This window comes from Pelodiscus sinensis, chromosome 2, assembly GCF_049634645.1.
Source record: "Pelodiscus sinensis isolate JC-2024 chromosome 2, ASM4963464v1, whole genome shotgun sequence".
NCBI lineage: Eukaryota > Metazoa > Chordata > Testudines > Trionychidae > Pelodiscus > Pelodiscus sinensis.
The window spans coordinates 104,901,379-104,924,991 of NC_134712.1; the positions used below are offsets into that span (position 1 = coordinate 104,901,379).

The 23,613-nt window shown below is 42.7% G+C and overlaps 1 long non-coding RNA gene across 1 annotated transcript; it reads left to right on the forward strand.

Moving 5' to 3' along the window:
• Positions 1-9,681: 9,681 nt before the first annotated feature.
• Positions 9,682-13,396, forward strand: LOC142826759 (uncharacterized). Its single transcript, XR_012900991.1, has 3 exons — positions 9,682-11,551; positions 12,007-12,122; positions 13,234-13,396. It is a non-coding gene; the product is annotated as an uncharacterized LOC142826759 (long non-coding RNA).
• The last annotated feature ends 10,217 nt before the right edge of the window (positions 13,397-23,613 follow it).

Below are 23,613 nucleotides of genomic sequence, written 5' to 3' on the forward strand. Positions count from 1 at the left end.
ATCCCAAAGCTTGGGGATATGGGAGTCAGTTCCACAGATACTCAACTAAAAAGGTGGAAACTTTGAAGAGCTCTAAGGAAGCAACATAAACATTTAGTGGGGTCATCTCCTGGGAAATTGTGACATGGCAGAGCAATTTTCCAGTTTTTAAGAAGGGTTGAAATATTGCATATTATATATCAACTCTGTTAATAGGCTTGTATTACGTTCATGTCATAGCAGTGTCCGGACACCTGAAAAGGTTAGTGAATTTAATCTCACAGCTCCCTTGGGAGGTGCGAAATTACTACTTCTATTTTAGAGTTTAGGAAACTGAGGCCCACCATCACACAAGAAGTCTGTGGCAGAGGTAGGATCTAACCCTACATCTACTGATTCCCAGTCTGGTATTTAACCAGAGGACCAATCTTGCTCTTTCTTAGGGCATGTCGACACAGCAGGGCTAAAGTCGGAATAAGCAATGAAACTTGAGCTATGTCAATTGGGTCGCGGAAGTTGAAATAGCTTATTTCGGCTTTTGGTGCTGTCTGCGCAGCGGGAAGTTGAAGGAAGAACACTCTTCCTTTGACATCCCTTACTCCTAGTGAAATGAGGGTTACAGGAGTCAGAGTAAGAAGTCCCCCAGCTCGACATTCTTCTAAATGAATGCTGGCAGTGTAGACACACACTATGTTACTTTGGAATAATGTCTGTTATTCTGACTGCTGCGCAGACATAGCCTTAGGCATTATAAAATGTTATATATTAAATTATAAGCTGCCATCCCAATGGCAGGGTTAACTGCAGCTGGTCTCTCTGAGGATACTGCCTCAGGTGTCAGGCCTTGTGTCTTGACCTTTCTGCGGTGGAATTCTGCCATTCTCCCACATTTAGATTGTGCTCTGGGCTGCAGTACCCTGTGTATCAAGCAAGGTTATCTAGCAGGTCCAGCTGGATTTGGTACCTTTTTCTTCCCTTCAGAAGACTGACCAGTGATGAATAGACAACTTTCTTCAACCTAAAGTTCTTATTTTAACTGTAGAAAGAACACATATGATAAATCATAATTTTAAAACAATCTCCACATGTCTGTCTCTCACCTAAAACTCAAGTTTTTCCACTGTAACATAGGCAAGCGTAGCTTCTTCTGCCACAGTAGTGAGTAGTTGTCTGAATTCCCTGAACAACCTCCTGATCACACCCTGTTCTCTTGAGCATTAGTCCTGATTCAGGATTTTTTTTTTTTAAATTGCAAGTTTTTGCACTGCTCTGCTCACATTGCTGCTTTGTCTGAATGATACAACCATTGTCTTACTCAGTGTTCTCTTCTATTTACACATGTTATTTTAATTCTTCTTGAACCTTTCTGCATGTTTAATTTATCCTGTTTCTTCCACTTCATTCTTTTTTACCAATTTTGTCCTTTTCAAACTTTCCCCGAGACCTAATCATGAGCCCAGATCAGCAAAACTACACATGCATACTTAAACGGAGGTGTCTTATCTGCAGTTTTGCAAACTCAGCTCAGCTATCAGTATAGTAATTTTCTAAATCTCTGCCATGTCAGGAATTATTTGCCCAACATATCACTTCCATTATTCTCTTCAGTTTACACATAAACATCCCCTGGAAGATTAGGATTTAGTTACTATTTTTATTTTATTAAAGGTAAAAAAGAATATTTGACGGCATAGATTGTGCCATGGTCTATTTTTGAGTCAAACTCTGCTGTTCAAAACAAGCCCAGAGATACATATGGAGGCCGTTCCTGTGTATCATCAATAATGTTGATCTATGGTTGGGCTATTTTTTTTTTATAATGTTGGTGTAGGCAGCATGCTGATGGGAGTTAGACTCTTTCCCAAGCTGTCCAGGTTTCAAATCGCCTGTTTAATAAATGAGACTTGTTTGTAGTTAGAGAGAGTTGGTAGTGGCAGCGCAAAACAATCCTGTCTCCCGTATAAAAGGAGCTTTCTGAAGGGAGCGGATAATGTTTGCAGAGGATGTTTCTATGCAGACAGCCCACCAGAGTCTCTGCAGCAAGCTTTAAACTAACATCAAAGTGGATTCGTTGCTTTTAACCGTCTGTGAGACAATGGTGATTGCAAACCTGCAATCAAATAAACATTTTCCATATGGACTATGTTTCATCACCTCTACTGTGCACAGCTTTTCGTTTTGAGCTACATTTTGAAACAAGGTGGTCCAAAACCTCTATGCACAAATGTTAGTGCAATTGTGTTTCTTATGTAAGTTGTGCATGTGACTTGTTCATATGTACAGTCCTTGCATCTGTACATATGATGGGTCTTTGGATGGGGTGTATAAATGTAAGTGCTATTTCAGTAAATGAGCATTCATTTAAGAGCACAGTTGTGTGTATAATTTTATTACAAGTCTATGTGCACCCACTGAAAACTTCACTCTGGAGGTCTAATTATAGTGATACTATGCCAGTGACGGGCAGTCTGCAGTCCATGGGCCGAATGCAGCCCATCAGGGTAATCTGATTGTGGCCCATGAGACATTTTGCTGATGTTGACCATCTGCAGGCACAGCCACTCACAGCTCTCAGTGGCCACCGTTCACTGTGCCTGGCCTATGAGTGCTGTGGGGGCAGTGCCTGCAGAAGAAGAGGCCATGAGGACATGCTGGCCGCCACTCTCCGCAGCTCCTATTGGCTGGGAATGGTGAACCACAGGGAATTGTGAATGGCTCTGCTTACAGACTGTCAACATCAGCAAAATGTCTCACAGCCCATAATCAGATGGTGGGGGGCAGCAGGTTGCTGTACAGTATATCCTATCACCACTCTTATTTTGTCTTGTTAATACTAGCTTCAAACACTTCTCTTTCTGGTGGAAATTTTAATATATCTAATCTCAGGGACTGTCTCTGCTTACAGTCTTGTAGAGATGTCATTGGAGATGCTGCAGCTGCTCTGCTATAGCACTTAGTCAAGACACTCCCAATGCTACTGGAGAGCTTCTCTCATTGGCACAGGGACTCCTCTTCCCTGCAAGACAGTTGTTATTCTGACAAAAGGAGTCCTCCCGTTGACATAGCGCTGCCTACACTTGGAGTTGGTGTTGCTTAGAGGTGTGGATTTTTCCCAACCTGCGCAATGTAGTTATCCTGACATGGTTGTAGACCAGGGCTCACTTTCAACCAATGATGAGCATATTTGGCCCATTATTGGACTGACACAATTTATATTGTGGGGAACATGTCACTCGGGTAATATTCAGATCCCAAATCTGAGCATTTTGTTTCTAAAACCGGAAAGAACAGAATTTCCTTAGCTTACTGCACTCTTGAGCATTGGAAGCCTGTGTAATAACAGTGCCACATAATGACAGATACCATACCAATACATTATTTAAGCGTTAGGTACGGTGTAAGTCACACAGCATTCATTTCTGATAGGAAGTCATTTATGTTAAAGGAAACGTTTAACCTGCTTATGCTTCCTTACTCTCTGCTTGTCATATTGCATTATTATTGAGTTGAGTAACAGTAGTTAGAGAAACTTGTAATTTGGCTGTGAAACTGTATTGCTGCAGGATGCTATTGAGGCCAAGGATTTAACAGGATTATAATAGGGACAGCACATTTTTCTGGATTACAAGAATATTCAGCATTGCAGCAGTTAATGTTAACAACTTTGAGAAGGGTTTTTACCAGTCTCAGACTTTTAGGAATAAAGACCAGCTTAAGAGGCATACTACCCCAAATCTTTCCACTAGTGGGGATATGCTTGAACTTTGTTTTTGGAAGCACCCCATACTTGCCGCTGCCAGAGACCGGATACTGGAGTGGATTTGATGGACCAATGGTGTGATCAAGGACAACAATGCCCATCTTCTTAAAATGTTATTTTTTTTACACTTTCATTCCTCAGGGATTATCTGGTTCTGACACATTTTGTTTATTTTGAAAACAATTAACTAGCATTTCTAAGGAGATATGTTGTATCTAGCTAGGTGCAGAGAGCACTACTCCAAATTGTATTTGTATGTTTTTTTCTGTAGCATTGGATCCAGGTACTACAATCTCCAGAATGTGCCAGGGTGGTGAGAGAAGGGAGAGTGAAGAGAAGGAAAGTGTGAAAATGTGAGAGGAATACATTTTACCTTTGCTGTTATCAAGCTACCTGAGTCTTCCTCAAGCGGTTCAGTACAAAATGAATTGTTGCTGAGTATAAAAGAACTGCAGAGAGACAGATACCTAACTAACCCAAGTGCTTCATGATTCCTGCTGCTGTGACCTGCTGTTGCTGCCCCAGGGAGGCTTCACAGCCTGAATGCCTGCTGCTATCTGCAACTGCACCTTGCTGAGAAGAGACATTTAAAGGAGCAATATCTCTTTTCTCATAGTGCTCTTTTTTCCCAGCTGGCACGTTCTTCTGCTGTTCTGAGTATCCCAGCTGCATCACAAACATAGTAGCCCCAGGGCCAACCAGCCATTTTTTGTAAGCAGAATTTCTAACCAGCTGATTCTTCTTGCTCAGTTCATCAGATGTCTTCAGCTTGCTTCCACATTATTACCATGACGCAAGTTCCACCCCTGATGTGCTTCCTGCCTATCCCAGGAAATCATGTTAGCAGATTCTGGTTTGCCTTGCACTATAATTCCCAACCAACTCAACACTATTTGCCATCTCCCAAACTGATTTGGATCCCCCAGACACCTATCTTAGAAGGTATGGTGGATCTCCTATCCCAATCAATGGCTATTTTACAGTTTCCCTCAAGTCATAAGGTAGTATTGCCCAAGGGAAAAAATAGAGATAGCACAAGGGGACTTTCTATTTTAGGATGGAATCATCAAAGACAATATTAGATTCTAATAGTACAGAACCTATCCTGTAAATTGAAAGTAGACTACAATCAGGAGTTGTCTCTGACTCCCAGATGTTTTCACTGGTATTACAGATGTTGCATAAAATATACATCTAAAACCCCAATGTAATACCTGTATAGACTAAACTGTGAAATGTACCAGTGTCACTGAGATAACTGTTGAGGAGATTCTGAAACTATTCAGAGCAGATATTATTGAACAGATTGATTCATCAGAATGGATTTCTCCTGTTCTCGCTAGGAAGCCTAAAGGCATGTTGTGACTTCTGGGAAGATCAACACTGTGGAAGTCAATCTTCCGGCATTTGATTTATGGGGTCTAGTAAGGACCCTCTCAGTTAAACTCGGAGGCCACCCCATCAACTCCAGAACTCCTTGCATTTGTGAGGAGTAAGAGACGGCAACAGGAGAGTTTCTCTTATTGACTTCTCACCATGAAGCTGTCCCAGAAAATCAGTGCAAGGTACATTGAGTCCAGCTACTTAATTTGTGTAGCTGGAGTAGCATATCTTGCATCAGTTTTCTGTGCCAGTATGGACTTGGACTAATGTGTGAGCGTGAGAGATCTAAACTCCAACATTTTTATGAACTTTCATCCACCACACAATGTCAATGAAATGCTGTTCACCTTGAAGCAGGCAAGAATAAGTATGAGCGTTGATTTATCTTCAGTTTACAACTAGGTGTTTTTAATAAAAGAATCTCGAAAGTACACAGCTTTCATCATTCCAAAAGGTTTGTTGTCATTTAAATGGATGCCATTTGGGTGGGCCTCTGCATCATCCATGTGGTAGAGAAGATAAAGTACTTTTGGGCATAAAGACTTGAATAGCTAACACGTGGCCTTACAAGACAATGATTCTAGAACATTTGCAACCACATAGACACATATTACATGAGCTGTCCCTTGTAATTAATAGATTGGGGAAACTGACCTTATGTTGTACCTACAGTTCCAAGTGTATGGTATGATTCACCTGGCACATGAAGGACAATTAGGAATGAGTCTGGTTTTCACCTTGGACCAGAGGACATTGATGCCACTGAAAGTGATGATGGAGTGCCTATGGTAATAGGAACTGCTCCACTGTCTACATCCATTCTTGTCTCTTCTGGTATTAGTAGACGTGTGGGACAAAGGAGACTGGTAAAGTTTGGAAGATTTTGTTATTGGACTCAAGTGATGGATGGAAAGTGACTTTCACCTTTTATTATGATTATTCTGAATTAGAAGTGTGTTGTTTTTCTAGTAGTGCAGATACTTCCCCCAATTTTTATTTGTAAGTTTGTTCCTAGGGAGTTTCTGTAGCTTAGGGTCCAGAATGTACAATTTCCAGAATGTGCTAGAGGAGAGAAAGATGGGAGAACTAAAGACATAATACACGCTTTATGAAAGAACGAGAGGACTAAACCTTATCTTTACTGTTACCTAGCTTCCTGAGTCTGTCTCAAAATGGTTCAGGTTCAAAAATGTGCTTGTGAGTAAATCCTGTGCTGGCATAAACTCTGTCTAATTTTTTGGACTACGATAATGGATACTAACTGGCTGCACTTGTTGTTCCAATAACTGGACATCTTAACAGAACCACATAAAGGGTAGACATGAAAAAAACCCACCTACATTTACTTCTGTGTGCTGAATTTATGCTTCAGATTTTATGCATGAAAAATACCCACAGTACCAACTCTCCCTGGCATAGCCAGGTGTATTAACACTCCGGAAACCTGTTTTTAAGAGAAACACTGGAAAATGCACCCATTCCCCATGCTTCAGTGATGCTCAATTGTTCTCTAACATGTATTTATTTATCTACATAGTTCAACATTTCACGTTGTTTTAACCAATTCGTTGGAAAAATGTATTATCGCAGCATAGGAGATAATGGTCAGATCTGACAAGATAACCACAATACTCTGACAACCTGGTGGTTCACAATAATAATAATAATAATAATAATAATAATAAATTAATAATTAATAAATACTTAACTCTTGTTTATACTAATTCTCAGAGTCTTTAGGAAGAAGGTGTTATCATTATACCCATATTATAGACTGGGAAACTGACTACTTGGAAGCAAAATGACTTGCCCCAGGTCACCCAGTGCCAGATATAGAACCCAGGTGTCAGGAGTCCCAGCCCAGTGGTCTGTCCCCTAGGATTGACTCCCTGTCTTACAGAAATGAGTCCATCCACTACAGATGGACCTTGCTGAAGTTTACTAAGGCTACGCCTACACTGCAAGCTTTTTGTGCAAGAACACTTGTTCTTGTGCAAAAACTTGCGGAGCGTCTACACTGTGTGTTCTTGCCCAAGTAAATTTACAGCAAACCATTGGAAGAGAGGGCTTCTTGGGCAAGAGTTATTTCTCTCCCCATGAGGAATAAGCCCTCTTGTGCAAGAGCTCTTGCGCAAGAAGGCTGTGTGACTTCAGAGCTTTCTTGCACAAGAGAGTATCCACACTGCCATGGACGCTCTTGCGCAAAAGCACATCTCTTGTGCAAAAGCACACATCAGTGTCGACGCACTCTTGTGCGAGATCTTTTGCACAAGAACTCTTGTGCAAAACAGTTCTTGTGCAAAAAGCCTGCAGTGTCGACATAGCCTAAATGTTTAGCTAAGTCCCCCCCCACCCTCTTCACTCCCTATTATAATTGTTTTTGCATGTTTCTGCTTGTCTAGTTTCTGGCTGAGGCCAGCAATAGAAGAGCTGAGGTGCTAGAAGAATATTTCATTTTGCAACTTCACGCAGTCCAGATAGGAAAGATACACTTTTGACTTTTTGGGAGCTTATTCTCATAGATTCTGAATTCTGAACTGTAGGCCACATTGTTTCAAAGTAGGTGCACAGGAACTTTATGAAATCCGTATTAGTGATTGCCCAATAGTCTGCCTGACTGCTACCCCTTTGATCACTGGGCTCTCATCTGATCCAGTATTTAAAAAGCATGGATTACAGAGAGTCTGCCAAAATAATGGTATGCTTATTCTGATTCGTTGGTATATGCCTATGTATTTGCAGTTTCCTTTTGTTAAGGTCTGAGCTTTGAAGATTTCAGGTACTATATCAATAATTAAGTGGGTGAAATGCTGCCATCCTCCATCAAAACTCAGATTCAATCAGAGTTTTGCCTATAAAGGTTGCAAGATTTGGTCTAGTAGTATCATTTCTACCTCCTCTTATGCTTGTGGACAGACAAGGGTGTTGTTGTGCTAGATACACATCAGAGCATAGCAGACCAGGAGAGCAGAGAGACGAGTCACTGCAGTGTGCTTGGCTACCCCACAGTTGCCAATGTCACAGTCCTTTCTTCGTCTTCAGTCCACTGAGGTCGGTGGTGAGGGGTCCACAACAATTGCAGAGTTCAGTGAAGCTCGCGCAAATTAAATTCTCTCTAAAAGCCACCAAAATCGTCCCTTTGATTTCTGTTCAGCTGGCTGTCCCTGCACACAGCCAGTTCTCCATGATCTCTGCAGCCAAGTTGGGTGTTCTAGTTTCAACCAATGCAGCTGTACAGTAAAATGGAGCTAATGCGCCAGAAGAGAGTTTCATGATATGTAGTTGGCCTAAATACATTTTCTTCCACAGTGCTTTTTCTGTGCTATACTTGCATAGTTATTCCTGTCATCTTGATCCCCCTCCTCCCACATCTACTGCAGTAAAAGGAAATTCATTTGTCCCTCCTTTGACAGAGTGCTAGGGGTCCAGAGCTAGCCCAGCACTCTAGTCATCAAAGTCCTAGTTACTCCCCATTCTCAACCCAGAGTGGACTTAATTGGGAGATGGATGCTCAGTGCTTAATTAGGCAGGAGGTGGCTGAGCTGAAGAGAGCAAGCAACCCATCAACTGGGAACAGTTACAGACAGGAAGTCCTGGTTGATCACAGCAAGACTATGAGCCACCAATGTGACATGGCTGTGAAAAAGGCTAATACGGTTTTGGGATGCATTAGGCAAGGTATTTCCAGTAGACGTAAGGAGGTGTTAGTGCCGTTATATAAGGCATTGGTGAGACCCCATTTGGAATACTATGTGCAGTTCTGGTTTCCCACGTTTAAGAAGGATGAATTCAAACTGGAACAGGTACAAAGAAGGGCCACTAGGATGATCTGAGGAATGGAAAACCTGTCTTATGAAAGGAGACTCAAGGAACTTGGCTGAGGGGAGACATGATTGCTCTCTTTAAATATAATAGAGAGATAAATGCCAGGGAGGGAGAGGAATTATTTAAGCTCAGTACCAATGTGGACACAAGAACAAATGGATATAAACTGGCTATTAGGAAGTTTAGACTTGAAATTAGGTGAAGGTTTCTAACCATCAGAGGAGTGAGGTTCTGGAACGGCCTTCCAAGGGAAGTAGTGGGGGCAAAACACCTAACTGGCTTCAAGATTAAGCTAGATGGGTTTATGAAGGGGATGGTTTGATGAGATAACATGATCTTGGCAATTAATTGACCTTTCACTATCAGTGGTAAATAGGCCAATGGAAGGATGATAGGAGTTACTATAGAGAACTTTTTTCTGGGTGTCAGGTTGGTGAGTTTTGCCCACATGCTCAGAGTTCAGCTGATCGCCATATTTGGGGTCGGGAAGGAATTTTCCTCAAGAGTAGATTGGCAGAGGCCTTGGAGGTTTTTTGCCTTCCTCTGTAGCATGGGGCACGGGTCACTTGCGAAAGGATTCTCTGCATCTTGGGGTCTTTAAACCATTGTTTGAGGACTTCAATATCTGAGATATAGGTGAGTAGTGGGTGGGTGAGATTCTGTGGCCTGCATTGTGCAAGGGGTCAGACTATATGATCATAATGGTCCCTTCTGACCTTAAAGTCTATGAGTCTATGAGGAAGGAAATGAAGGAGAAGTCTTGCAGGGGCCAAAGAATCAACACAGTGTCTCAGGATGAGGAGATCTTCCCCTCTCTGTCCTGTGAGAGTGGGCTAGAGCAGGAGTTCCTGTCTACTTGTGTGCTGCTGTTCTGATGCACGTGTGGAGGGGAACCTAATGAATGACAGTGGTGCTTCTAAACTTGAAAGCATCCAGCCTGTTTGGAGGGTGGAGAAAGTAACCCTGTCACGCCTCCTTTTAAAGTTGCAGGTATTTTAATCATTCTGTGGCACAAACCAATTCAGTATCCCTGGTGGTTAATTAGATTGTGTTTCGCGTATAAAGAGGTGGTTGTTTGTCTCAGTTGTAGCCTTCATTCTAGTTGAGCATGTGATACTCCCTGTAGATAAAAGGGGAACATTTAAAAATACTGATCTGGTATGTTCAGCTATTAATATTGACTACATTACTAGCAACTAATGGCAGTTCTCCTTGCATAGTGGTTATAGAATCAAAGTCTAAATAATAAGCCATCACTAGCTACATTTCTTCTGTACAGGGAGTTAATGTCTTCATCTCAAATTTTTTGTTAATTTAATTTCACTCATACAGAATATGCCTAGAAGGATTCTGACACACTTTTCTAGTGAGACAAGGTGGGGGAAATACTATCCTTCATTGGACCAACTTATGTTTTTCCCACCAACAAGCTTTTAAATTACACAGAGCTATTTTCTACACTGGGAAAGGTACTCAAAGTGTCTCAGTTAAATACAAGATCAAACCAATAGTTTAGCATAAGTAGCTAGTGCATATTCTAAGGGAACAGTCAAGGTGAAGCATCTTGTTAACATCCCTGTACTCAAAGGACAAAAGGAAGGGATTAGTAGGTAACAAATTATTGTAATAAGCCATAAATCCAGTGTTTTAATTAAGACCAGGATTTTTAGTGTCTAGCAAAGTTATTAATTTAAGCTCCCTGACTTGTCTGTTCTTGTGTTTCTATTGTCCTATATACCTGTTTAGTATGATTGTTTGTCAGCAGGAATTCTCACACAGATCTTATATATTAGTGCCCTTCTCTTTCTCTCTTATTAGTGTGCAGCAATCTTTCTCCTCCATTTTCAAACCTTGTTCTATATTGCACAGTATGAGATGAAAGAGTGTCTGTTTCCTATTCTCTTTCAGGTACAGCATAATCACCCTCTCCTTTATTTAACAAAAGGTGTGACTGGTAAGAGACTGAATTTGATTTGATGGTCTTAGTCACCTGATATGGATTAGGGTTATATCAGGCTTAAAAAGTTAGTAACCCTGTCACGTGATTCAGACTCCAGTGGTCACTTGTTACCCTTTACAGCCATTCATATTATTTATGTCGTCAATAACAAGCAATTCTGCTTCACTGAATACTTAATCAGGTATGTTCTCTGGTAGCTTATTGTGCCAGAAGAACCAGTCACATTCAATCAGCCTTCCATCCAGTAACAAAGTTCAAAGGGTAATATGTCATGCTATTCATACAGAACACTGCCTATGGAATTTCCAGGAGAATGAACCAACATCATGTAGAATATTCTTCTTATACATTTTATGAACTTTTGTAAATACATGTAATGGTAACATCTATGACCACATCTTTCAAGCTAAGCAGAAAGAGTCAAATCTGCCCAGTGCTTGGATGGAAGAGCATCAAAGAAAATACCTGGGAGTATAAGAGCTGAATTCAGATCTCAGTTCCTTTGGTGCAAATCCAAAGTATCTCCATTAACTTTATAAATCCACTATTTAGGTAACTGAGAATACAGTCCAGCTTGCCATGGGGCTGGAAGAGGGGGTTTGTAGCCAGACAAGCATGAACAGGATACAATAAGCATCTAACAGGTACATCTTAAAATAGCCCCCACACTTCTTTTTAACTTACACTTCCTTAAATCTTCTTCCAGCCTGTGAACATATCTAAGCCAATGTATCTTAGTCTTGCAGATTTTTTATACTTACTAATGTGTAAATTACATCTCTTTATACTTCACTTCTGAGTCATCATTGTCTTCACAACTTTATATTTTGGTTAATCAGCCATCTAGCTGTTACATCCAGGGAAGCAAAGTGTTGCCCCCACCCTCCAGTCTTCTAATTATGCACTCCTCCTCCACTGTCTCGCAGTCATACTGTGAACATTGGGCTAAGCCAAATTTCTGCATTGTGGCAGCAATTCTAGCTGTTCTACCCATCTGCCTGTTAAGTCTAGTCCAGGATCTGCCTCACAGGTTGCAAACTGCTAGGTGTAAGTAAAAGGTTATGAAGTTCATCAGCCTGCCTGTCTCTCTGACTCACAGTTGCTGTCACACTGTCATCTGAGACTAGCACTGGATAGGCAGCACGGGATGCGAATGCATGGATGTCTGTGGCAAAAGGATGGAGCAGAGTCGGTTGTGGCAAGCCAGCAGGAACGGTAGGTATAGGAGTTTTCTTCTGGGTGTGGGAAGAGAGTGTTGTTTATATGCACCTGTTGGAATAATTGACAGACTTGTGTACAGCAGGTTGTTTTCATCTCCCATAGTCCTGCATGCATTTTTCAGGGTGATGGCATCTTGTAGAAGTTCTGAGGGAGCAGTGTTCCCTCTAACCTGCGGGGCAGCACAGCTTCACAGATGATAAATCAGCCCGGCCCAGTCAGCCAGCTCCATGCACAGAGCCTTGAGCCTCTGACTGGGTGGGGCTGATTAATCACCTGTGCAGCTGTGCTGCCCCTCAGCTTAGAGGGAACACTCGGGGGGAGCAATATGAACCAGCACATATACATTAGATGTTAATATGTAGCCAATGATACAGGCAGCTATTTTCAGATCTGAATCAATGAGTCGTGTGTGCTGACTTTGGCTCCAAATGACAGAAAAATATTCTGTGGTGACAGGACTGAGGTTCATAGAGACTTGCTTCTGGATCAAGGCAGTGTGAGAGGTAATCTGTTTATTGGAGTTTTGTAGATGGAGCTGGTATGTTAGATTCCGGTCCAGTATGATTCTTAATTAAGTGGCTACGAAGGGATTGATTGAGCCTCAGTACAGGTTGCAATGGGCTGATTGGCCAAGCGGTTGTTCAGATGTAAAGTTGTGGCCACTTTCTTAGATTTGCTTACTTTTGTCAGTGGAGATTTACAATGTGGCTAGAGCATCCCATGGCCTGGCTGTGTTACCCTTCAGTACTGTGTAGACAGTTATCACATCAGCAAAACAAATGTCATCCACATAAGCACTTATTGGCCTTCAGTTGTTGGTAGGCCATAAGTATGTATGTCAAAAAGGAAAGGAGCTAGAACTGCTCCTTGCAGGAGTCCATTATGAAGATGCCTAAGCTGGCTGACTTTCTCTAGCTTACAAGATGAAGCTCTGATTCATTATCATTTTCACGATAAACCATATCAGGAGCTTACCGGGAATAGTCTGCAACAACTTGGCAGTCAGCTCCCCGTGCCAACCAGTGTGATACTGAGTTGAAAGCTCTGCCATAAGAGCACTAACTTCCTTAGCTTTCTCAAAGGCATCTTTGATATCTTGTGTCAGACAGCTAAGTTGATTTTGGGGTTCATCATCCTTGCTAGGCCCAGCCGAGTGGGCTGGACCTCCTGGACCCTTACTTGCACAAGACCCTGAGCCTATGGACATGCTGCCGGTGCTGCCGACCACAGCCGACACCGAGGAGCAGCACCTGAGTCAGGTAGGCCCCCCAAGGGAAACAGGGAAGTGGCCCAGGGACAGCCGACCCCAGGGAGGCTGAAGACATGGAGGTCAGCTGGGCAGTGTATTGCATCTTGGAGTCCCACTGACCCAGAGACCCAGACGGCGTGTTACCGCTTGGAGCTCCGCCAGTCCAGTGGCCGTGGCGCCGCCACTATTAGGGCCCTGGGCTGGGATGCAGTAGAGTGGGCGGGCCTATGTCCCCCCTGCCACTCTTTCCCTTGGGTGACAGGTTCCCGCTGTGGGGCAAAATCCTTGCACTTGTTGGCTCTCTGCCAACAAGGAGACCCAACGCCTGGCCCCGCCTGCACATACGTCGGTGCCTTTAAACCTTGTGGACTATTTACCTGTTTGCCAGACTGTTTGTTGCCGTGCCCTGCCTCAGGGCCAGGGCGTATAGACTGCCAACTGGCTTATTCAAAACTGTTTGATTATTTATTTACCGCCCCGTCCTGAACGAGGGCGTGGCCTCTAGACTGTCTCCTGGGTTATCAGAGACTGCTCAACTGTTTGTTTGTTGCCTCGCCCGGCATAAGGGCGAGGCCTCTAGAACTGAGATTTGGCCTGCACCCAGACCTGAGGCCCCAGACTCTGGAGGCCCGTAGTGCTTCAGCGTGGCCTCCCGCTGACACGAATGATTATACTCCTTATGTGTTTTCCCTGTTCATAGCAGAATATGTTGAGTGGTTTGAGAATACAGGGTGTCCCCACTATATGTTGCCTCAGTATATGTCAGTTCTACACTAACATCGTTGACACTTGTAGGAACTGTTACATTATAAGTCTTCCAATTCCCCACTCTTACATCATGCAAAAAAAAACAAACAAAAAAAAACAATTCGCTCAAATGGAAGTCAGCTGTGGGAAAAAGCATTTCCCATTTTATGTTGTTTCGCTATACATCTACATTTTTTGGAATATATCTTGGACGTGTAGCAGGGACACCCTATATCAATACAAGACATTTTGGATTTCTGAAATTTCAGAAGGAGTTGGTGCTTTTGTTTGGTTTGGGTTTTACTTTTTCAGAGATAGTCTCACTTTTCTTGGATATCTTATAACTCCAACAACAGCTAAGTGACGTCTTTCTACTGTCCTTATGTCTTAGGGTGGTGATAGATCTATGTGGTGCCCTATTTGAGAATTTTACGACAAGAGGTGGACCATTTGCTGACAAATGCTGACAAAATAAAAAAACAAAACAATTTCCGTTGCCAGTAGATAAAGACATTGATTATAGCATAAGTATTGATGTTTTGATCTTTTAACAAAGTTTATAAATCAACATTATTCCTGTATTTGTAGCCACCTCTAACAGGAGACAATCTCTACCAAACTTTGTGAACAGAGAGGTTTGGGCAAGGTATATGCACTGGTGAATATGCCCCTCCTTCCTGTGATTGTGGTATATTGTTTTTCTATAATGTTAATGGTAGAAAACCCAGATGCGCATCTTTCAATATCATTAAAAGATACATGGCGAGATTCTGATTATTTTGAAACTGGTCAGCATTTGAAGTCCAGGAAACACAAAGGCTCACTTCTCTGAATTTTGCCTTCAAGACCTCTGTTTCAATTTATAACTGAAAGACTCCTTCATCAGTTGAATCAAGAATGCTCCTTGCTTCAGCAGAGTGAGGTCTGTCAGCAGAGACAACAAACAGATCATAAACAAAAGCAAATCCTTTGGAATTTTAAAATTCTCAAATAGTATTTTAATTTTTTTGACCAGATTGTTTAGGAATTCTTGAATTTTTTTTTCATCGAAGTTTCATGAGTAGTCACAACATGCAGACAGTGCAAAGTCTTTCTGGCCCAGCTTAACTGAAAAATTCCAGGATTCCTTTGACAGGCACACATTTTTTCAAACAGATCCCTGACACTACTAGTGTGGGCTTGGAGCTCCAAGTTAAGGGAATTCAGGTGACCAATAATACTACACAGAAAAACTACCTCTGACATAGGGTGTGTCTAGACTACAGAGTTTTGTCGACAAAAGTGGACTTTTGTCGACAAAACTATACCTGTGTCTACACTACCGCTGAATTCTGTCGACATAACGTCGACAGAACTCAGCAGTTTTGTCGACGCTGGTAAACCTCATTTTACGAGGCATAACGCCTTCTCTCGACAGAGTTCTGTCGACAGAAGGTGTTATTGCATCTAGGGTTGTGTCTAGAATACAGGGTTTTGTCTACAAAGTAGCTTGCTTTGTCGACAGAACTGAATGTAGTCTAGACGCTCTTTGTCGACAGAAGCTTTGTCGACAGTATCTGTCGACAAAACTTCTGTCGACAAAAGCCTGTAGTCTAGACGTACCCATATAGGGGGCATCATTCATCATTCCAGCCGTGTTGGTCTTGTTGTAGAAAGAAAGTCTATTTCTTTTTCAAGCATACAAAGCCTCTCTAACTCACGCCTCTTGCTTAATCAGCAAACATCATTGCGTTGCAACAGGTCACTGTATTTGGCTGAAATGTCACATGAAAAGATAATGTCGTCAGCTAGAAGTTGAGTGTATGTAGTTCACTAATCTCATCACATGCTCATTGTTTTTTTCAAGTCCCCAGACAATTTACTGCACAGGACAGTTTGGTAAATGATATAGTGGTGTGCTTTTAATGAAGGGTGTATCACTACCAAACATGAAGCAAAGCCCTTCTTTCCCAGGCACAGAGAGACCTCTGTCCATAACAAGCAAGTATACTTTTGGCAATCTATTTTTTTTCTCCAAAAATGTCTTTTACCTTCTCAAAAAAGATCTCTCCTGTGGTGCAGGTTTCTAATGGTAGTAAGCACCAAAAATTTTTCCTTGACAACTTCACCATTATAAAATCTAACAAACTGTGATAGTCAAGCAGTGTCACTTAAATTGCTTGATTTGGCCAATGTAAGAGACATGTATTGGGCATTTTTTAAATTGGAAAGCAGAGCTGACAAACAATCCTCGTAAATAACCTCCAGTCTGTGCCCTGCCATGCAATCAGACAGGGGGACTTGCTTTATATGGTTCACAACATCATCTCTGTTGTTATCTCCGGCAAAAAGCTGCTCCAACTTTTCCAGTGTGTGCTCCTTCGCAAGCTCAGCATCCAGGAAAGGCTTTTTTTTTTTCTTTTTAGCTAGTTCCAACATTATCCAAAGAAAAGCAGCCTTTAATCTCTGTCCTCAGAATACACAGTGGAGGTCTCCCACAGATCACAGACATAAAGCAGTGCAGGTTATGTCAGCACACATTTCTAGACTGTACCTGTGGATGTATATCAGAGGGGTAGCCGTGTTAGTTTGTCTCTGCAAAAAAAAACAAGGATTCCCGTGGCACCTTAAAGACTAACAGACAATAAGCTTTTGGTCAAATAAATCTGTTAGCCTTTAAGGTGCTATAGAACGCCTCGTTTTTTCTGTGGATTCATAGAAAGTGGATTTAACATTTGTATGTCTGAGTGAGGATTTCCAACTTATAAGAGCTCAAGGGGCAAAGGTAAAATTTCTATTGGGATTGTTCACATTTACCCAGAGTTTAGTGCTTATATTATTTAAACTATATTATACAATTTTATTAATGCTTAAATCACTTGTTCTCTCAGCGAATCATTTGTAGGGAATAATCTGTTCGATAAATTTATCCCCTTTTTCAGTTCTTGGATTGTCTCTTAGCAGTTTATGGTTTTCATGAATTTATTCATGATTTGAAATTGAATGTTGGTTTGGAAATTGTTCTCGAGCAGCATGTTCTGATTATTTAGGAGCCAGAGTTTAAGCTCTGTTGGTTAGCTTGGATTGGATAAACATAGTTCTTAGGATCAAGATTCCAGGGTATATGCTCATGTGTGCAAGTTCAAAATTTGTTTTCCAGAAACATTCCCTAATATTCACATATCATTCACTATTTCTGCAAATAGTCCTGCCAGAAAACATATCCATTAAAATATATTTGCAGAAAACACACACAAAAGTAGCGCGGGTGAAGTTCATTCCATTTTGATTTATACATGGACTTTTAAAAAAGGGATAATATATTGCATATAAAGTTCGGAAAGCAATTTAAGATCCTTTGGAATGAAAAATGAAGTAATCAGCAAGTGGAAATTAGCATTATACTGTGCAAAGACCGTATTCTTGGGAATAGGAATTTTTAAAGGTATCTACTTATACCTAAGAAGTTATAGCACAGTTAAAAGTAGCATCGTTTTTTGTTGTGAAATAAAGATATTTTTCTCGCGCTTGTCAGATTTAATGCTACATTAAGCATGTGTGCATGATGTCAAGAAATTGGCTTCAGCATGTGTTCTTACAGCTTTTGTAATTCGTGAGGACAAAACTAGTTATGTATTGAAAAAGAAACTTAAAATGCTACTGTCTGTTCCAATGAACTGAATACATGTGGTTCAGGGCATCTTGCTATAGCATGTGCCATATTCTTGTGCCTCAAGGCTCTTGGAGTTCAGAAGTGAAACTATCTTTCTTTTGTTCAGCAAGTAGCACAGAATCTGAAGTTTTTCACATACTCCCAATGTCCAAAGATGCTGTCACCATCTAGTGCCTAGTAAAACACCAAGATAATTGGCTAACACCATCCTTCGGATTTCCTAGCCTGGTGAACAGCTGTCCCTCATTGCAATTAGCAGCAAAAACCGGCCTGGAACAAAGACTGGCTCAGGTATTCAGACTTACAGATTACCTATGAAAAACAGGACTATGTAGCACTTTAAAGACTAACAAGATGGTTTATTAGGTGATGAGCTTTCGTGGACCAGACCCACTTCCTCAGATCAAATAGTGGAAGAAAATTGTCACAACCATACATACCAAAGGATACAATAATAAAAAAAAAGAAACATATGAAAAGGACAAATCAAATTTCAGAACAGAAGGGGAATGCGGGGGGGAGGTAAATGTCTGTGAGCTAATGATATTAGAGGTGATAACTGAGGAAGCTATCTTTGTAATGGGTAAGATAATTAATGTCTTTGTTTAATCTTAGGCATAAAGTGTCGAATTTAAGCATGGATGTCAGTTCAGGGGATTCTCTTTCAAGTGAAGTCTTAAAAGGTCTTTGAAGCAGGATGCAGGTAATCAAGTCGTTGAGACAATGCCCTTTCTGGTTGAAGTGGCAAGAAACTGTTTTCTCTTTGTGATCCTGTCTAATATCTGTTTTGTGGGCATTGATTCTTTGGCGAAGCGTTTGAGACGTTTGTCCAATGTACATAGCAGACGGACACTTTCGGCACATGATAGCATAAATTATATTTCTGGATGAGCAGGAATATGTGTTCTTGATCTTATAACTCACTTGGTTAGGTCTAATAATGGTACCAGCAGAGTGAATATGTGGACAAAGCTGGCAACGGGGTTTGTTGCAAGGGAAGGTACCAGGGTTGGTATTAGTGTGGTATGTCCTCTGGTTGTTGGTAAGAATCATCTTGATGTTAGGTGGTTGTCTATAGGAGACTATGGGTCTGTCTCCCAGAGCCTCTCGGGGTTTAATATCCTGTTCCAGTATAGGCTGTAGTTTATTGATAATGTGTTGGACAGGTTTAAGTTGGGGGTTGTAGGTGATGACAAGTGGTGTTCTATTGTTGGTTTTCTTGGGTCTGTCTTGAAGTAGATGGTTTCTAGGTATTTGTCTGGCTCTTTCAATTTGCTTTTTTATTTCTCCAGGTGGGTAGTTGAGGTTTATAAATACTTTGTAGAGATCCTGAAGCTTCTGGTCTCTGTCAGTGGGATTAGAGCAGATGCGGTTGTATCGAAGGGCTTGGCTATAGACGATGGAGCGTATGGTGTGTTTTGGATGGGAGCTGGAGGCATGTAGGTAACTGTATGAGTCAGTGGGTTTCCTGTAGAGAGTGGTGTCTAATTTTCCATTGGTGATTTGTACTGTGGTGTCCAGGAAATGGAAAATTAGACACCACAGGGGCCAGAGCTGGCAGGAATTGGGCTGGGCAGTTGGAATATAGGTTTTGAATTGTTTTTGACCACTGGCTAAATGTTATCTAATGGGCTCACTTCTGAACACTTTTTGTGCATGTGTTGTTCCCTATTACCCTATTATTTCAGTTCTCTTTACATATCTCAAATCTTTCAGGCAATTTGCTTTGCCTTTCATCAAAGCTGGTGCGATTCAGCTCTGAGGAAAGATTGAGGATTGAAATCCTTCTGCATATTTTATTAATTTATTTTTGTTTCTGCACCAAAGCAATGTCTGATAAGCAGGGGTGGAAAGCAAGCTTCAGCACCAGCTTAGCCGAGTCTCATTCTCAGATCATTCTCTGTTTTATGGATAGTTCCTACCTCTTGTACTCTGAAGAGCAGCCAAGCAGCCAGAGTTACCAGGCGGAGGAGAAGGGTGGAGGTGACAAGTGAGGTGCTGCTTTTACGCAAAGCAGTCCAGCACCAGGGAGGGCTGCCTGAGAGGGGGGGATAGAGGGGATAGGGAGCTGCCTCTGCTTATATTCAAAGCAGTCCAGTACAAGGGGTTGCCTGGGAGGGGAAGGAGGCAGAGGGGACAGGGAGCAGCCTGGTTTTTATTCAAACGCAGCCCAGCACAGGGGCTACCGGAGAGGGGGACCGGAGGAGGTGGGCCAAAAAGGAGGGGTCAGGATGTAGGCGGGAGCTCCAGGCTGGAGCAGAGGGTTGGGGTGCTGGAGGGCATGAGGGCTCTGACTGGGGGGTGGGCTTATAGGTGGGGCTAGGGATAAAGGGTTTGGGGTTCAGGAGGGGACTCCAGGCTGGGGCCAAGGGGTTTGGAGTGCTGGGGTAGGTTTAGGCAGGGGTTAAGATATGAGTCAGGAGTGGGGGAGTTAGGGTGCTGGAGTGGGCTGAGGCAGAAGATTAGTGTGTGGGGTGCTTACTTCAGGTGACTTCTGTTCAGTGGTGCATAAGGACTAAGGCAGGTGCCATTCCTGCACATTCCTGTGGCCCACATACTGCCCTTGCCTTCAGGTGTTGCCCTTGCAGCTCCCATTGACCACGATTTCTAGCCTGTCGGGGCAGTGCCCACAGGTGAGGACAGTATGTGGAGCTTCCCATATTGCTATGAACCAGTGCTTGCAGCTCCAGTCCAGGAGGGGTGGTAGGGAACCAAGGCCCAGGTCTTTTTTGTTTAGAATATTGCCTGGTCACTACAATTCATTATTTCTTACTTTCCAGTTTTTAAATTATCCAGCCATTTTGAGCCATTTACACCTACCTATCTGACAGCACTGTTTCCACCTAGCAATGAATATAATCCATACATTAATAAACAATCATTAATTTGTTTAGGGTTCTTTTGTCCTATAAGAGTTCCAGGGCCTGAGGTTCAAATTCAGGTGGCGACACCGTCGTCTCAAAAGATTTTTCGTTAAGCTATTTGACCTTCCTTTTCTTTACACAACAATGTTGTAGGTATAAAACCAGCAAGACCTTGCTATCAAATGGATACTATTTCAGACCTGGATTACTTAACATGACTATGTGCCACACAGTAGTAGGTTATGACTGAGGTCCTTCCTCTGGATGGGACAATTCTAGATCTCGGTTGCATTCCTGCTCTGTGGTCATGGTAAAAATGAGTAAAGTAGCTGTGAATTTTCCTTTTCAAAGGAAATATCATTTCAGCCTCGGGGCTCAGAGAGTTTTTGACACTGTGCTATTTATAAAAGAGTAATTGTGGCTGGATGTCATAAGAAGAGGTCTTGTGATGGGAGCAGGGACAACAGGGTGGGAAACTAAGTGAGCCATAACTGGTGCACTCTAGAAGACATCCGAATATCTGCTTGAAGTTACTTTTTCATGTGCTTTGCCTCTGAGATGACAATTAAAGAACAGAACAAGTCCCAGCCTTTGCTTGACTGTTGCTGCCCTGTGAGCCTGATCTGAATGCAAGTGCTCCTGGGCTCATACCTCTGCTGAGTGTAGAGAGACAGAAATTTCCATTGGATTCTTGGCCCAAAACTATCTTCCAATAGGGACAAATCTGCAAAAGGTCAAAGACTAAAAAAGCTGTAGGAGCACAGTTGTTCATTTGTTATGAAAGCCCTAAAACATACTAGGCCTCGCACCAAAATAAATAAAAACATTTTCCTTTTCCTAACATGGAGACTGAAGGCCTGAGCCAGTCCTTCTTGTGAACACTAACACAGATGCAGAGCTTCCTTGTCATCAGTGGGACTCCATGTAGGCACAAAGGTTCAACCGTTGGGATCCAATTGTGTGATCAGGGCCTAAGTTTAGATGTGGCTTGACAACTGTGGGTTATAAACAGACATACACACTCCACCTTGCATGTGGAGGAAGGAACAAAGGGTTGGAGGGCTATCACGTAATCACTCACTAAGACTTGTACACATCTTGATAGAGTATTGTTATATATTGTTAGCTTTCGTCTGGTAGGTGCCATGACAGATTTTTATAAGAGGTGTGAATGAGGAGTGGGAGAAGACTTTTAAGGATGATACTCTGAGCAAAGAGTACTGGTAGCCTATCTTATTTGAAAAGTGCCTAGATGACTGAAAAAAGAAGCTGGCAGACTGAATATGTGCAAAAGAACATAAGAGCGGCCATACTGGGTCAGACCAAAGATCCGTCTAGCCCAGTATCCTGTCATCTGACAGTGGCCAGAGGGAGTGAACAGAACAGGGAATCTTCAAGCAAACCTTCTCCCATCACTCATTCTCAGCCTCCGAAAGAAGGTAGGGACACCATTCCTACTGATCCTAGCTAATAGCCATTGATGGCCCTAAACTCCATGAATCTTTCTAGCTGTTTTTTGAAACCAGTTAAAGTCTTGGTTTTCATAGTCTCCTCTGGCAAGTTCAGCAAATTCTGTGCAACTCAGCCTGAAGTGTGAGCACCTACATGGAGCCAGAGGTGCACTGATGCCAAAGCACAGGCACAGCAACTGGGTAAGTCTGTCACCACATGTACAGGGAAAGATGGGAGGAGGGCAGGTCATCAGTCTGCCATTCTTCTTCCTGAAACTTTTGGTGCTGGACTAAACCAGCTGAAGATCTGATTCCTGGATCTTAAGACCTCCCCTCCTGCTATCTTCAGAGATGTTTGCACCCTTGCATTTGTAACTCAAGACTATCTAAAAGTTGGTCTTAAACAAAGCCTATGCCATGCTAAAAAAACTCTTCCAAATCCTTTTGGTCAGTTTGCTGCTTACTGGGGGGCCAGGTTGTGCCTGACTGCTTCACAAATGCAACAAGATTAGAAAATGTACAGAGTCCTCCTTCTTCCTGACTCCTTATACAACAGGGATGGCCTAGCCATGGCTTGTGAGCCACATGTGGCTATTTTACAGTTAAAATATATACATGTGGCTATTTTACAGCATGCCTCCTCCTCTCCTCCTCCTTTCAGACCTGGGGAGGAGGGTGCTGGGGCTAGGGACTTCTGCCAGAGATGACTGGTGTCTGCTAGAGTCATGCCTCCTTCCCAGACATGTCACTCTCTTGTCCTCAGCAACCCCTCCCTGCTATTCCCAAGATTTAGCTCCACCTGGGGAGGCTGCAGTAAAGGAGGGGCTGTTGCTTTTGCTGTGTGGGAAGAGACAATGGGAAAAGCAGTAGCTCTCCCTGAAGCTTTCACCTGTTTGCCTTCCTTAGGGCTGCAGCTGGCTTGCTGGCTCCAGCAGTTGCCCTGCAAAGAAGCGACCTGGGCAGCACCATGTGACTGAGCAGAGCCAGCAAACCCTGGCAAACATCCACACACATGTTGACTCTGCTTCTGCCAGGGCAAATGGAGTCCTTGGGAGTTCAGTCCCACAGGGCACCCCTGTTGGAGTTCAGGGGTTAAGCACCTGCAGGTGCCTACTGTGTGGCTGGAGCCCTGAAACCTCCCTCCCCTCAGAGCTAATGATCCAGGGGACATTCTCTGTGGGGCTGAAGCCTTCACCACTGGCAGGCGTGTCCTAGCTCTCAAACTTCTGAAGATTGTTGTATGTGGCTCAGAGGGGCTGTGTCCAGACTCCATGCCTCCTTCGACGGAGGCATGTAGATTAGCCACATCGGAAGAGGGAAATGAAGCCGCGATTAAAATAATCGCGGCTTCATTTAAATTTAAATGGCTGCCCCGATCTGCCGATCAGCTGTTTGTCGGCAGATCGGGAGAGTCTGGACGCGATGCCCCGACAAAGAAGCCTTTCTTCATCGACACAGGTAAGCCTGGTTTCACGAGGCTTACCTGTGTCGATGAAGAAAGGCTTCTTTGTCGGGGCATCGC